Source organism: Dromiciops gliroides, chromosome 2 (genome assembly GCF_019393635.1).
Source record: "Dromiciops gliroides isolate mDroGli1 chromosome 2, mDroGli1.pri, whole genome shotgun sequence".
NCBI classification, from domain to species: Eukaryota; Metazoa; Chordata; class Mammalia; order Microbiotheria; family Microbiotheriidae; genus Dromiciops; species Dromiciops gliroides.
Genome location: NC_057862.1, coordinates 605,579,518 through 605,596,005, shown reverse-complemented (window position 1 = coordinate 605,596,005; position 16,488 = coordinate 605,579,518).

Genomic DNA, 16,488 nt, shown 5'->3' with positions numbered 1-16,488 from the left:
CACTCACTTTACACAAATATTTCAATAGGATTCCTTAGCTGGGAATGATGGGGGATATGTACAGTCCCTTACTACTGGGGATGATGAAGTTGATGGATCATTTGCATTCAGGATGTAGTAGGGCTAAAGTTCAGCACCAATATGATGAGCCTCTCCCTCCCAATTTGAGAGGACAAAGCCTAAGGAGGGGTCAGGCCAAAGTTCTATGCTAATTAAAAATGGGGTTGGGTCATGAAGGGCAGCTGCCCCTCCATCCCACACAAGATATCAAGAACCAATCTCTGGAGGCATCTAAGTGGCACAGTGGATAAAGCACCGGCCCAGGATTCAGGAGGACCTGAATTCAAAGCTGGCCTCAGACACTTGACATGTTGGCTGTGTGACCCAGGGCAAGTCACTTAACCCTCATTGCCCCACAAAACAAAAACAAAAACACAAACCAATCTCCTCCTCAGAATCCCCCCCAAAAGGATTCCTCTGTGAGCTTACTTTGAATGTCTTTAAATTAAGGCTTTGGCTTATAAAAATTTCATTTACATGCAGCTTCAAGAGAAAATATTGTGTAAAATGAAATCAGTATAAATGTTTGTTTCTTGTGCACCAGCTTTGAATTATCAAGATCAAATGGAAACTGGGTGCTTTGGGTAACCTAGATCAATATTTATTAAGCACAGGCCCTATTTATTCCTGTGATCAGTTTGGAATGGAGATATGGCTGGGAGGGAGAGGCAAGATTGCTTCATTTCATTCATTCTTTCGTTCACCAGATATCTTCCAAGTGCCAACCCTGTGTTTCAAAGGTAACACAAAGTAAGATACAAAGTAGAGACCCATATTCTGTAGGAACTTCAAGCCTACAAGGAGGGAGAAGATAGGCACACAAATAACTATGCTACCTGGGGGAGGCGGGGCTGGGGCGGGGATCCTGCGCTAAAGAATTTTTTTTTTTAAGTTGTTAGGAAAATTCACAGTAGGGAGAATTTCTTTTGAAAATTACTTTGAGGACTTGGCCATGGAGGAAGGTTGGATCTACTAAAGGATTCTTCCTACCCACACTCCACAGATACACTGGTGCCCACAAGGAGTTGTTTCTATAGAGTAAGTCTAACAAGATAAGGACAAATGTTATTTGGGGTCATTAAATACACTTTCTGCCTTCAGGGCATTTTGGAAAGCCTGGTGCTGCTTCCCATAAATCAGTGAGGGACATTATCAGTCTGTCAACAAGCATTTATTAAGCGCTTACTATGTAGTGGGGACTATGCTAAATGTCATCAATAAACACTCATTAAAGACCTACTATGTGCCAGGTACTACTCTAGGCAGCACCAGGGATGAAAAGACAAAACTGTGAAACAATCTCTGCCTTCAAGAAGCTTCTATACTAATAGGCAATAGATAAAGGTGTGCTGGTACATTTTTTTTTTCTTGCAGGGCAATAAGGGTTAAGTGACTTGCCGAGGGTCACATAGCTAGTTAAGTGTTAAGTGTCTGAGGCTGGATTTGAACTCAGGTCCTCCTGAATCCAGGGCCAGTGCTCTATCCACTGCGCCACCTAGCTGCCCACTGGTAAATGTTTACCAGCCACCTCTTGGGGGGAAGTGTCTACCTAATATACTTTAATAAGAATAATAAACATTTTTATTTAAAGTTTTGAGTTCCAAATTCTATCCCTCCTTTCCTCCCTTTCTTCCTCCCTCCCTGAAGGAGTAAGCAATCAGATATAGGTTATACATGTACTATTATGTAAAACATTACCATATTAGTCATTTTGTATAAGAAAACTTGAATGAAAGAAAATGAAAAATAGCATGCTTCAGTCTGTGTTCCATCAATATCAGTTCTTTCTTTGGAAGTTGGTAGTATGCTTTATCACCTGACACATTTTAAAGTTTAATCTGTATTATTAAATTTTTTTCCAGCACTTTCTTAGTTACAGATCATCAACATAATCCTAAATTAAGTCCTGGCTTTGTAGCATTTGTGATTTTCAAGATGTAAATTCTCACGCTGGAAATTGAACAATTGGCTTTAAAGAATCTGACTTGGAACAGGTCAGGAAATGTGAAGAGAGCCTGAGAAAACTGAGGAATACTTTCAGGCTCTCTGCAATATATCCTTTACTATGCCCAGATTCATGAAAATTCTCTCTCAGGGACTTTCCCTTGATTTTTCCCTTCTAGAATTCCATGAGTATCTTAGTACCATTGGTCAATGAATATTTATTAAATACCTGCTCTCTACCAGGTGCTGTGCTAAACATGAAGAAGGCCAAAAGACAGTCCCTGTCCACAAGGAGCTTACCATAAATTGGAGGATACCTTGGCTCCATTAGCTGTTCTGGGCAAAGTCCTATGAGAAGAAGAGGATATCATTGAGACAAAGGCTCTCTCAGTTCACCGAGTCTCCAAGTCCCAAACTAATGAACTTATGAGAGGTTTGGAGAGAATGCATAAATGGAAAGACATAACCTGATACCAACACAGGCCGTACCAGATCTGAATGGCTATCTTTCATGTGCTGTCTTTCAGCATCCGAAAGAGTCTGTATTCTCCCTACCCCAGGGATCCACCACCACCCTTGTCAGCTCCTCCATCAAATCAGACAGAAAGGGTGTGTGTTACGAAGAGGGGGTGGGAAGAGATGAGAATGGCATCAAAAACTCTGGAGTCTCTCTAGAAGAGCCACAATTTCCTTCTCTTCTTGTTTTAATGGGGCTCCTTAAGAAGTGGAGGGTCAGGTAAATTTCCTTCTCCTTCAAAGCCCACATTAGGGGGCAGCTAGGTGGTGCAGTAGATAGAGCACTGGCCCTGGATTCAGGAGGACCTGAGTTCAAATCTGGCCTCAGACACTTGACACTTACTAGCTGTGTGACCCTGGGCAAGTCACTTAACCCTAATTACCACATCCAAAACAAAACAAAACCAACAGAAACAAAGCCCACATTCTTCAGAAGGTCTTTCCCTATCTCCTGACACATAATTACATCTATACCCCATCATGCCTCCAGAAGCTGCTGCTTTCCCCTCTGTGGTCACTTCCCAGTTACTCTAAGTATAAACCTCGTGTGTGTGTGTGTGTGTGTGTGTGTGTGTGTGTGTGTGTGTGTGTGTGTGTATGTTATTTGTACCATCTTCCCCACTTGAAATGTGAGCTTCTTTCCTTGAAGACAGGGGTTGTTTTATAGCCTTTCTTTGTGGCCCCAATTTAGCCCAATGCCTGCCACAAAGTGAGTGTTTGATAAATGTTGATGGATTGTTCTTTCTAGGGAAGGACCTCTGGGTCATCACCTACGACCTCTTTAATAAGTGAATCAACCAGTTGGGATTTGAACTAATTATCCAATTCTATGCCTACATGGGGTCAACTTCTCTTCCTGAATTGTGCTACAGACATGAAGTTCTGAATTAGAACTATGCCTAGATGCACCATTTGTCTGCTCCAGGCAATGCTCCTAGAAGGAATGTCTCAGTTGCTGTCCAGTCATGTCTGACCCTTTGTGACTACTTTTGGGGTGGTCTTGGCAAAGCTACTAGAGTAGTTTGCCATTTCCTTCTCCAGCTCATTTTAAAGATGAGGAACTTTGGTAAACAGGGTTAAGTGACTTGCCCAAGGTCACACACAGCTAATAAATGTCTGAGGCCAGTTTTAAACTCACAAAGATGAGTCTTCTTGACTGCAGGCCCATTCATCACTCTAGCCACTGAGACACTTAGCTGTCCCAACACATATTGTGCACTTAACAAATACATTTTGATTGATTGTTTGACATTTGAACTAATCCAGTGGGGGCAGCTAGGTGGCACAGTGAATAAAGCACCAGCCCTGGATTCAAGAGGACCTGAGTTAAAATATGGCTTCAGACAATTGACACTTACTAGCTGTGTGACCCTGGGCAAGTCACTTAACCCTCATTGCCCCACCAAAAAAAAAAAAAGAACTAATCCAGTGAATTTAGTTGTTTTAAATGGGTTCAATTTAAAACCTTAATAATTCACAAACTTTCCTTTAAAATGAGTGGTGCAAACCCTAATACACCATTGGTGCATTTGTGAATTGATCAAACCATTCTTGAAAGCATTTTGGAACTGGATCCAGATATTCCATTGTCAAAGACAGCAGGAAATATTGCATATATAGTAAAAATTTGTAGGGGTACTTTTTGGTGTGGTGACAAAGACTGGAAACAAAGTAGAAGTCCATTATCTGAGAAATGGTAAAAATAAAAAATATGAACAAATGAATGAAGAATTGAAGCATCTCAGTATTATGGAATATTATTGTACCATAAGAAAAGAAGACTATGATGAATATAGAGAAGAATGATGAATGAATGAATGTAAACTGAAGTAGAACCAAGATTGCCTTATACATAATGACTACAACAATGTAAATGGAAAGTATGGCAATAACAAAATGAAACTGAACAATGTATCATTACAATGACCAAGTTCAGTCCAAAAGAAGAGAAGAGAAAATGGATCTCCTTTATTTGCAAAGGTGGCAGTCTATCAATGTGGAACAAATACTGTCAGACTCAGCCTAGATGGTTAGTTTTGTCCAACTGGGTTTTTTCCCCTCTTTGTTAGCCTTTGTTACAAAGGGTGACTCTCTGTAGAGGGGCAAGGGAAAGAAAATATTTACAAATAAAGGTGCTGTAAAAAATGAAAGGTGATACTTACAAATAAAGATGTCATCAATAAAAAGTGAAATCTATTAGTTGGCAAGTTTTAAAAAATTAGCAAAGGAACAACACAAAATGCTCCTTTTCATCTCTTCAAATATAAATCCTCTTTTACACAATCTTTTGAAATTCTCAAACTCTAATCATAGGATTATAGATTTAATGGTGGAAGAGACTTTAATATCATTTAGTTCTATCCTCTCTTCTCAGGCCAAGTCAGCCAACAAACATTTATTGCAGTCATTCTTTGTGTTGGGGATAAGAAGAAGGGAGAAAGATGGTTCCTACTCTCAAGGAATTCACAATCTAATAAGAGAGATGACATGCAAACTCTTATGTACAAATAAGTTCATTGCAAGAAAAAATGAGAAATAATCAACAGAGGGAAAACCCTGGACTTAAAGGGGATCAGGAAAGGCATCCCAGAGAAGTATGGGATTTTATCTGGGACTTGAAGGAAGCCATGGAAGTCAGGTGGCAGAGGTGATGAGGAAAAGCATTCTGGGCATGCAGGACAGCCAGTGAACATGCCCAGAGTCGGGAGATGGAGTATCTTGCAATACCACTACTAGGTCTGTACCCCAAAGAGGTAAAAAACAAAAATAAAGAGGACCTATATGTACAAAAATATTTTTAGCAGATCTTTTAGAGGTGGCAAAGAATTAGAAATCAAGAGTTTGCCCAACAATTGGGGAATGGCTGAACACGCTGTGGTATATGATTGTGATGAAATACTATTGTGCTATAAGAAATGGTGAGCAGGATGCTTTCAGAAAAACCTGGAAACACTTACATGAACTGATGCAAAGTAAAATGAGCAGAACCAGGAGAACAGTGTATACAGTGACAGCAACATTGTACAATGGTCAATTGTGAATGACTTAACTGTTCTCAGTAATACAATGATCCAAGACAATTCTGAAGGTCTTATGATGAAAAATACTATCCTTCTCTTGAGAAAGAACTGTTGAAGTCTGAATGAAGATTAAAGCATACTTTTTCTTTATTTCATTTGTTTTTCTTGGGGAGTTTTTGTCTGTTTTCTTTCACAAAATGACCAACATGGAAATATATTTTACACAACTGCACATGTATAGCCTATATAAAATCACATGCCTTCTCAATGAAGGATGGAGAGAATGTGGAACTCTAAAATTAAAAAAATCCAAATGTTAAAAATTGTTTTTACATGTAATTAGGGGAAATTAAAAAAAAGAACAGCAAGTAGACAATGTAATAGATGATTCAGTATTTTTAGTGACTTATTTATTTATTTTAGCATTTAGGACATTGGAACCACCACATTTGGACTTTGTTTTGTTCCCTTTTTTGGGGATGTCTTTGGGCTATAAACCTAGCAGTGGTATTGCTGGATAAAAGAGTATGGACAGTTTTATAATCCTTTGGGCACAGTTCTAAATTGCTCTCCAAAATGCTTTGGACTTTTTTAAAAATTCAATTAACAAAAATCTAGTTTCTTTCCCACATTGAAAAAAAAATTGTAAAAATTATGCATAGTCAAGCAAAACAAATTCACACATTGGTCATGGGCGAAAAATACATCTTAATTTGAACGCTGAATCCATAACCCCTTTGTCAGGTAAATACCATGTTTTATCATGGTCTTGGATCATTGTATTACTGAGAATAGTTAAACCATTCACAGTTGACCATTGTACAACATTGCTGCCACTGTATACAATGTTCTCCTGGTTCTGCTCATTTCACTTTGCATCAGTTCATGTAAGTGTTTCAGATTTTTTCTGAAAGCATCCTGCTCACCATTTCTTATAGCACAATAGTATTTCATCACAATCATATACCACAACTTGTTCAGCCATTCCCCAGTTGTTGGGCAAACTCTTGATTTCTATTTCTGTGTCACTTCTGGAATTGTAACTGGTCATTGTGATGATTAGAGTTCTTAAGTCTTTCAAAGTTGTTCTTGTGTTAATTATATATGAATTCTGGGGGCAGCTAGATGGCGCAGTGGTTAAAGCACCGGCCCTGGATTCAGGAGTACCTGAGTTCAAATCTGGCCTCAGACACTTGACACTTACTAGCTGTGTGACCCTGGGCAAGTCACTTAACCCCCATTGCCTAAAAAAAAAAATTATATATGAATTCTGCTCATTTCAATGTTCATTGGTTCATATTAATTCTTCCCAGAATCCTCTGAAACTATTCCATATTCATTTCTTACAGCACAACCATATACTATTACATTTATAGACAATTAGTTACTTACCTATTCCCCAATTGATGAGCAATCCCAGTTTCCAGTTCTTTGCCACTACAAAAAAGAGTTTCTATAAAGATTTTTGTTCATATTGGTCCTTTTCCTTTTTCTTTGAGCTCTTATATGGATACCTTGCAAACCTTAAAGTGCTATATCAATGCTAGCTATTATTATTATTGTTATTAAGCCTAATAATAGTATGGCAGGGTCACATTTTGATTTTAGTATGTAGTCCACAGTGAGTTCGGTCTCCAGTATGGAAATCATGCTTTTGAAAAATGAAGTTCAAAAGAGGAGCTGGGATAAAATGAGTACACACAGAAGAAATCTGTGTTGAAAGTGACACAGTTTAAAAAATTGTTTTATTTTTAATTTATGTAATAAAACAAGCATTTCTATAGCTATAAAAGAGATAATTGCACATGAAACTGCAAATCTACTATGGACTACTTGCTATTTCTTCTAAATATACAACAGAGTTATGTAAATGTATTTTTTTTCTTCCCTCTCCCCTCTTTCCCACCCTAGAGATGGCCACTTTTAGACACAAATAGGTGTATGTATGTATGTATGTAACATTATACTATATATACTTCTATTTACCAGTTCTTTCTCTGGATGCAAGTAGTATCTTTCTTCATATGTCCTTTATAGTTAATTTGGGTATTTATAATAGTCAAAATTCACTAAAAGTTGTTCTTAAAACAATATTGCTATTACTGTGTACAAAATTCTCTTGAATTTGCTCATTTCAGTCTTTATTAGTTCATACAAGTCTTTTCATATATTCTAAGATTATTGAACTCATCATTTCTTATAGCACAGTAGTATTCCATCATAATAATATACCACAAATTGTTCAGGCATCCCCTAATTGATGGACACCCCTGAAATTTCCAGTTCTTTGCCACCACAAAGAGAGCAACTAAAAACATTTTAACAATATAGGTTCTTTTCCTTTTTCCCTAGTCATCTTTGGAATAGACCTAGTAGTGGTTTTGCTGGGTCAAAAGTTATAGGCAGTTTAATAACATAGTTTTAAGAGAATTACAGGACTGATTTTCAAAATACCTAAAAGAGGGGAAGGTGCCAAATAACAGCAAAAAGTACAAATAATCAAGAAGATATTAGTAGCTATTGATTCAAATGATTATTTTCCAGTTTCTATAAGATATTTTAAATTTCTAAGTATTTCTAATTTCTAAATATTTCTGTTTTGTTTTTGTTTTTTGGTGAGGCAATTGGGGTTGTGACTTGCCCAGGGCCACACAGCTAGTAAGTGTCAAGTATCTGAGGTTGGATTTCAACTCAGGTCCTCCTGACTCCAGGGTCAGTGCTCTATCCACTGTGCCACCTAGCTGCCCCAATATTTCTAATTGCTAAAAATATTTCACAGTATATACTCATATACTGTGTATACTATCCATGATAACAACATGAAAAGGAAACAAGTAGGCTTTCAAAAAGGATATTCTATAGCAGGAAGCATCTTCATAGTCAAACAGATAATTGAAAGCCTTTATTAACTCTTCTGTATGAACAGAACCCATGAATGTGTGAAACTGGGGGAATGGGGGGAGGGAGAGTGGGAGGGAGAAAGTCTATGTATCTGTATGTCAAACAGTGCAATTCTTTTTTGTGGGGGTGGGGGTGGGGGGAAGTGACTGTTTTGCAGTTATTGAGAATGGGGAGAAAGAGCAGGCTTGAGAGGGGAGTGTAAAAGAAGCAGGTCATGAAGTTGCCAACAAGACCTGATTGTGAATTTCTGGATGTTACTGCCATTAAAACCGATGTTGTAGCCATCAGAAGAAGAAGAAGAAGAAGAAGAAGAAGAAGAAGAAGAAGAAGAAGAAGAAGAAGAAGAAGAAGAAGAAGAAGAAGAAGAAGAAGAAAACTGTAGGAAATATAAGATCCAATTGTGTTTATTTTTTAGTTTTAATAGTATTTTTTTTCCAATTACACATAAAGATAGTTTTCAATGTTCATTTTGGTAAGATTTTGAGTTCCAAATTTTTCTCCCTCTCTCCCTTCCCTCCCCCATCCCGAAGCCATCAAGCAATCTGATATAGGTTATACCTTACAATCATGTTAAACATATTTCTATGTTAGTCGTGTTGTGAGAGAAGAATAAAAGGAAAAAAAAACAGCAGAAAGAAGAAACAACAACAAAAGTGAACATAGTATGCTTCAATCTGCATAAAAATTCCCAGGATTTTCTCTACCATACCAAAGAAACTTATTCAACCTAGAATTTTATTCTACCCCATAATAACTTTAAAAAAATTATAAGACCACCTTAGATTTATTGATCAAGGCAATAATCTACAAAAGAAATCTCAAATGGATGAAAAATACTTAGTTCCAAAACTGTTACATGCAAAACGATGGGAAAGCCATTGGGTTGGTATACAGTACTTGGTTTCAGAGGTGGTATGGCCTGGATGAGAGAGGACAATCTTAGTGTCAGGAAGGCCTAACGTCAAGTTCTGCTTCTGACACATGTTGGCTATGTGACCCTGGGCAAGTCACTCACCTTGGTACACAGTCTAGTTTCTGTGACTACTCCTCACTCTGGAATACCACCCCTAGGTACAGTTTCCTTTCTCAGTATGACCTGTATCTATGACGTAGAACTATGTAGTGAGGTAACTTTTAAAGACTATAAATTAAGAGGCAGGGCCAAAATGTCAGAGTAGCTGAAATTCCTACAAACAGATCTAGAAAACATACTAGATTACGTCCTGATGAATAAATCCACAAAAATGTTATAGTCATTTTTCCAGGTTCAGTCTACATAAAGATATAGAAAGGTCTGCAGACACTGGGAATGGGGTCTAGCCAGGGATGACCATGCAGAGCATTCCAGCTCAGGGAGAGGCTGTATACCAGAATAAGAAGAGATCCCAAATCAATCGCATAGGGCCATAAACTTATACAAGTAAAAGGAATAAGTGCCAACTGGCAGATTTTTTTGTTCACTACACAGTTCTATGTCATAGATACAAGTCAGACTGAGAAAGGAACCTGTACCTAGGGGTGGTATTCCAGAGTGAGGAGTAGTCACAGAAACTAGACAGTGTACCAAAGAGTAAGTTCAGAAGCAAGCTGCAGTTACCTAGTTCTGAACTCAGGAGTAGAGCTGTCTCAGCTGAGACTAATCTATAAGCAAAGCTTCAAGGAAAAACACAGTTTGGTTACAAATTCAACTAGAATTCCTAGGACAAATGAAGCAAGTTTTTTTTTTAAATATTTAAAATTTTTTTAAGATTAAGCAAGAGCACTATAGGGGAAATTGGAAAAGAAATGAGAGCTATGGAAGAAATAATTGGAAAAGGAATCAATAGCTTGGCTCAAGAGATTCAAAATTTTACTGAAGCAACACACTCCCTGAAAATTAGAATATACCAAATAGAAAATAATAACACTTGTTAGACAACAAGAAATATTAAAACAAAGGGAGAGGAAAGGAAAACAATTTATGACCACACAAGAGATAGAGAATATTAAGAAATGCAAAATGGATAATTTTGATTACATTAAATTAAAAAGGTTTTTTTACAAGGGGAAACAGAAAGATGGGAAACAATTTTTATAGCCAATATTTCTGATAAAGGCCTCATTTCTAAAATATATCAGGAACTAAATCAAATTTATAAGAATCCAAGTCATTCCCCAATTGAGAAATGGTCAAAGGATATAAACAGGCAGTTTTCTGATGAAGAAATCAAAGCTATCTATTGCCATATGAAAAAATGCTCTAAATCACTATTGATTAGAGAAATGAAAATTAAAACAGCTCTGAGGTACCACCTCACACCTATCATATTGGCTAATATGACAAAAAAGGAAAATAATAAATGTTGGAGAAGCTATGGAAAAATTAGAACACCAATGCATTGTTGGTGGAGCTGTGAACTGATCCAGCCATTCTGGAGAGCAGTTTGGAACTATGCTCAAAGGGCTATAAAGGGCTATATAGCTATTCCTTTGACCCAGCACTACCACTATTAGGTATTTTTCTCAAAGAGATCATGAAAAAGGGAAAAGGACCCACATGTACAAAAACATTTATAGCTGCTCTTTTTGTGATGGCAAGGAATTGGAAATTGAGGGGATGCCCATCAGTTGGGGAATGTCTGAACAAGTTGTGGTATATGAATGTAATGGAATATTATTGTGCTCTAAGAAACGATGAGCAGGCAGATTTCAGAGAAACCTGGAAGGACTTACATGAACTAATACTGAGTGAGATGAGCAGAACCAGGAGAACATTGTACACATTATCAACAATATTATGTGTTGATCAACTGTGATAGACTTGACTCTTCTTAGCAATACAATGGTCCAAGATAGTTCCAGAGGACTCACGATGGAAAATGCTCTGCACATCCAGAAAAAAAGAACTATTGAATCTAGATGCAAATTAAACCATACTATTTCTACTTTTTTGGTTTTTTTATGAAGTTTTTCCCTTTTTCTCTGATTCTTCTTTCACAGCATGATTAATGCAGAAATATGTTTAATGTGATTAAACATATGTAACCTATATCAGACTGCTTACTGTCTTGGAGAGGGGGAAGGGAGGGGAGGGAGGGAGAAAAATTTGAAACTATAAATCTTATAAAAACAAATGTTGAAAACTATCTCTGTAGAGAAAATAATAAAATACTTTTATGATTAAAAAAACAAAGGGAGAAATGGAAAAATTAGAAGAAAATATAAAGCAGAAGAAAGCAAAAAGATGTTTAGAAGGGAACACAAAGAGGACAATTTGAATACTTTGGAAAATAGAGTCCATGAACCTCAATATTGTGGTTACACTTAAATTTTTATACTAGTAAATTCTTTGTTATTTTTCATTGATTGACTCATTAAATTGGGTTGCCCAATGATTGTCTTATAACAAAATTAGTGGCTCTGTAGTTTCAGGCATAACAAAGATAACACTTTTTCCTCTGTTTGTCTTGGTAGGGTGGAAAGTTGGGTTAGACCTGCTGAAGGTCCCCAGTTAAAATATGAGTTATTTCCATTCAGTGCATCTGAGAAAGAAAGCTCTGAAAAGAATCATCAAAGCATAAAATAGTAGACCTGGATATGATCTGAGAAATCACCTAGTAGGTTCTTCACTTCTTGTCTGTCAGACTTAATGTGAATAATTACAATAGGAAAGAAAACTTTATAAAAGGATCACAAATTGAGGGAACCAAAAGCGTCCCCCAGTTGGGTGCAAGTCTTATCTGTAGTAGCTTTAAATAAGCTCAGGAGTGAATCTTGGCTCTCCCCTATGAGATCCCATTTGAGAGCCCAGAGCCCTTTGCAAAACACTTTGGGAAATGATCTATTTATAAACAGCAAGTAAATGCATGCCTGACACCTGGCAGAAATACCCATTTACATTGTGCAGGTAAAAATACCTGGTGTTCCTCAAAGAAAAGTGGCTTGAAAATCACAGTGACAAAGAGAAGGGGCATTAGAGATCATCCATTCCACCTCTATCATTTTACAGATGAGAAAAATAAGGCCAGAGACTTGAAGTGGTTTCATGAAGGTCATATAGCTCCTATGCCAAGTCTCCTTCTACTCTCCCCCACTGGCTGCTTTGGTTTTTGATAATACTATTTGGATTTTGACCATAGTTATTTTTGAGGGCCTTTTTTATTCCTTTGGGGAGAAATGATCACATCAAGGGTAAGTTGCAATCTGGCACCTAAAGAATCTGTCCAAGTTGTCCATTCCTCTGCCTCCAAGAAGAATGGTACTTGAACCACCCCTATCTGATTAAAAATCCTTCCTGTTAAAAAAAAAATCCTTCCTGTTTTTCCTCTGTTCCCCATCACACAGGAGATTTTACAATCTTTCTTCTTGACTCTTTGTCAATGTTTAACAACCTTGGTACTTGAGTCCCTCTTCCTGTACCAAATGCCTCAATCTGTACAATGTTCCCCCTAGAATGAATTGATAGATTCTGCAAATGAATTATGTTCAGTTGTTTCAGTCATATCTGACTCTTTGTGACCCCATTTGGGGTTTTCTTGGCAAAGATACTAGAGTGGTTTGCCATTTCCTTCTTTAGCTTATTAGGGTCACACAGCTAGTAAGTGTCTGAAACACTTGGGGAGATGAGTCTGGCACTCTACCCACTGCACCACCTAGCTGCCTACAAATGAATAAATGATCTTTTAAAAATTGTTATGTTAGATGACCACAACAATGTAAATGGAAAAAACTACAACCACAACCATAAGACAATCAAAAGCTAAATTCCCTAAAGTATAAACTATAAGTTTGGCCCCAAGAAGTTGCATAGGTGTGGGACATTGTATCGATTCCATTTATTTATTTAATCATTATTTATTCATTTATCTGTTTGTTCATTCATTCATTTATTTAGCCATTTATGTATTTATTCATTCACTTGTTTATTTGTTTATCCATTTATTTTTTATTCATTCATTCATTCATTTATTTAATCTGTTTGTTTGCTTATTTGTTTATTTGATTGTTGATCACTTTTGCTCCTTTATAGAAATAAATTCTTTGTTATAAGGGATAACATCCTGGAAGGGATGGATGTGGGGTGGGGGTAGGGGATCTAGTTAATATTAAAAAAAGATACTAATAAAGCTTATTAATCTAAAAAATTAGTGATTTGGGGCTACTGACATATATCAGACACAAAGGAATATGAAAGCTGGCTAATACTGTGGACCTCATTTTGCAGCCTGGGAAACTGAGCCTGAGAGGATCAGCTTCATGCTGTTTTTGCTCAAGGACCGTCTGCCATTTCTGGAACTCTAACTACACCAAAGGGGTTGTACAGAGTCTAGAATTAGACATTGGGCTGCAGCCCAATGTAATCATTCAAGATTGGAGTGAGTCAGTGGTGGAACCAAGAATAGAAACCACTGTTCTTGACTCAGGCCAGGACCCTGCCCACAGGGCAACTCCTTCTCCCTACTGAGAACAGAAATCTAGGGACATGGGGACAAAGCCCAAGGTGTCTGGAATGGCTTTTGGAAGAAGGAAGCGTATGTTTGGGAAGAAAATGAAAAGTATTCTCCTCACTCTCCAAACCTTCCTGTTTCTTCCCATGATTGGTTGCTATAGCTGCCTCTCCTGCCTCTGGCCTGACCCTCTCTGCTGATTCCTGGTGATAGGAGAGAAGATAGCTAGGGCTAGAACTGAGAGGTTCTTAAGAGTGGGGAATGGAGTAATATGGGTCTGTTGTTCCTTAGCCCTCCTTCCTCCCTTTGGGAGACTCTTCTTCGTTCAAAAGACAGTATTTTGAATAATGGTGAGATCAGGCTGGCTCTGTTAGCTTTCTTCCACTGTTTTCCCAGTTTCTGAGGACCCTGTCCCAAACCCAAAGCATATTCTGCCTTACATTTATTTCTTCCTTAACCCACGGTCCATGAACTTGGTTTTTAAATATCTTGATAACTCTATTTCACTATAATTGCTTTCCTCTGCAATTCTATGTATTTCCTTTTATACATTCAAAGACTCTTTTTTTCTGAGAAGGTATCCATAGGCTTTGCCAGACTTCCAAAGAGGTCTAGGACACACAAAAAAACGGTTAAGAAGAAGTTCTACCCTAGAGACTGCAGATATAGACATTTTTAACAGAGACTCAACTAAACTGTCTATGTTTGATTTCCCTCAACAATGAAATTGCTGAATAAGGTGCAAGTAAAGTAAAAAAAATCCACTGGGGATATGGGCTGACAGTTGGAATTGGAATCCAAAGACCTGAGTTTGAATCCTGGTTTACTTCTTGCATAACCTTGAGCAAATTCACTGAACTACTCTGTGACTCAATTTCCTTATCTGTAAAATGAGGACTTCAGACTAAATGAACCCTAAGAATTTTACCAGCTACTTCTGTGATCCAGCTTGTGATCCTAATGGGAAAGTGTGTGTGTGTGTGTGTGTGTGTGTGTGTGTGTGTGTGTTTTGTGAGGGGGCTGGGTTCAAAACTGGGGGCTAGCTCCAAAACTGACCTTTGGTCAAATCAAGTCAAATCATTAAGCACTTATTAAATCCTTGCTATGTGCCAGGAGGTATGTTAAGCTCTGAGAATACAAAGAAAGGCAAAACAGTTCTCAAAGAGCTCAAAATCTTATGACAGGAGACGACATGCAGATAGCTATGTAGCTAGGTGACAAAGTAGGGAGAAGACTGAGCTTCAGATCCTTCCTACCTGTGTGGCCCCAGGGGATCACTTAACTTCTGTCTGCCTCAGTGTCCTCATCTGTAAAATGAGCTTAATACCTACTTCCCAAGGTCCCTTAGTATAGGGTGTTCCCACATACATGTGCCTTTGTCTTGTAATAAATCCAGTTGCAACACACGTCCAATGTACTTGTGATATTGTTTTTGGTTAACAGGTGCAAACAAGATAGTATTTGTAAAGCACTTTTGAAATCTTAAAGCACCATATAAGTGCTAGCTAATATTATTACTATTCTGTACAAAGAAGAATATGTGGGTTAATTTGTATACCTTGAAGATAATCTCAGAGGAAAGGCACTAGCATTAGGGAAGATGGGAAAAGCTTCTTACAAGAGATGAAATTTTAGCTGGGAATTGCCAAAAGGCAAAGATAAGGAGGAAGGACATTTCAGGTATAGGTAACAGACAGTGAAAATGGCTACTGCAGCAGTCCAGGTGGGAAGTGATAAGGGACAGCCCCTTGGTCACTTTACTATGTGGCTGATATTTGTTTGGCAAAGTAATTCCCACCTATGATCCCATTTGATCCTTGCAATAGCCCTGTGAATAAGTGCTATGATGAGTCCACTTTTACAGATAAAGAAACTGAGGTTGAGAAAGGTTGTGACTTCCTTGGAATCACATAGCTGTAAGAGGAAGAATATGAACTCAGGTTTATTTAAACTCCAAGCCCATCACTCCCCTGCTAAGCCACCTACTGCTACCTGGCTCACAGGAGATTCAAATGAGATAAAAGGGAAGATTTCTTGGAAGATGCTTGTGAATTAAAGACATGCCCTTCAGGGCTTTCCAGTGTCAAGATACTGTTGCAAGCTCCGTTGAAACTCTTTGCCAAACATTTATATTACTGAGAGGTGATTGAATCTAAATGGATTACTGTTTTCTTTTCTTTTCTTTTCTTCTTCTTCTTTTTTTTTTTTTTTTTGGTCTTCAGGCAAGAGTTGTTGGAGGCGCGAGCGGTGGTGGGAGCAGAGCAAAACCTGCTTCCTAGAAAACTCCACCCAAACTTCCGCTTTTGTGCTTTGCCTTTTCCTTTGAGCCATTGTGAATGATTTTATGATTATCAGTAGATGGAACTCGTATTGTAAAATGTATGAAAGAGGGGGAGGTGTTTCCTGGATGCCCTTGGGGCCCTGGGTAGCCAGGCTGGGGCCAGACTCCTCAGAGGAAAGACCTTAGTCTCCAAATGGCACGTTCACTCTGAGAAGTGCCAAGTCCCTTGATGGGGAAAAAGAGGAGAGGAGGATTGAAGAGGTGCCAATGCTGAAGCTAGAAATGGAGCCTTCTATTGCTATGGCTCACCTGGGATTGAAACCCTACTTTTAATAGTTCC